We start from the raw sequence: 690 nt of genomic DNA on the forward strand, positions 1-690 counted from the left end.
TGGGCTGAGCCGGGCACTCGCTGGTGGCACGGCAGGGTGCAGCTGCGACAACCCACAACGGCAGCTCAGGCAGGAACCCGGGGGATGGTGGAAGCCCCCAGAAGGGGTCAGCGGGCGTCCCAGTGGCAGCCTGTGTGCTGAGCTCCCTGTTGTCCCTGGGGTTGTCAGGGAGCTCAGCAATGAAGCATCCTGGGGCAGGGCTGCTGGGGTTCTCACGGGGGACCTCAACAGCTCTTGCCACCTCTGAAAATACAAGAACATCCCCCAAAATGGCGATGACAGCCTTCCCACACCCGCTCTGTGCAAACACGCACCTGCAGCTCTGCAGCCCCCAAACTCACCATTGATCCACGAGAGCAAACCCTGGATGTCCGTGATGTCCTTCGGCACATCCGTGCTGGTCACTGCTGCTGGGAAAAAAAAGCAAAAAAATCCCAAAGAGTCAATGGCAGCTCTCCCGTACCGTGGTCACAGGAAGGGATCTCGGCTGAACGCTGGGTTCCCATTATAAAACAGGACAGGAAAGGAAACTGTAAATCCCAGGGATTAACATCCCATGCAACACGCAATGAGAACAGTCCCAGGAAGAACAGGCAGAAAGCCTAACTAGAAAGACAGTGCACCAAAGCCAGATGCCTGTTGTGTGTCTGTACCTCTCTTGGGTGCTGTGCCACACTCCGTGCTCCTCCC

The 690-nt window shown here is 57.2% G+C and overlaps 1 long non-coding RNA gene across 2 annotated transcripts; it reads right to left on the reverse strand.

The window, feature by feature from the left end:
* Nucleotides 1–63: 63 nt before the first annotated feature.
* On the reverse strand, nt 64–690 carry LOC109364546. 2 transcript variants are annotated; one of them, XR_002110464.1, is made up of 3 exons: nt 654–690; nt 342–407; nt 64–243 (listed from the first exon to the last, which is right to left on the reverse strand). It is a non-coding gene; the product is annotated as an uncharacterized LOC109364546 (long non-coding RNA). The 2 variants fall into 2 exon arrangements; XR_002110465.1 differs by having other exon boundaries at nt 342–410.

The sequence above is a fragment of the Meleagris gallopavo genome, unplaced genomic scaffold (genome assembly GCF_000146605.3).
Source record: "Meleagris gallopavo isolate NT-WF06-2002-E0010 breed Aviagen turkey brand Nicholas breeding stock unplaced genomic scaffold, Turkey_5.1 ChrUn_random_7180001868288, whole genome shotgun sequence".
NCBI classification, from domain to species: Eukaryota; Metazoa; Chordata; class Aves; order Galliformes; family Phasianidae; genus Meleagris; species Meleagris gallopavo.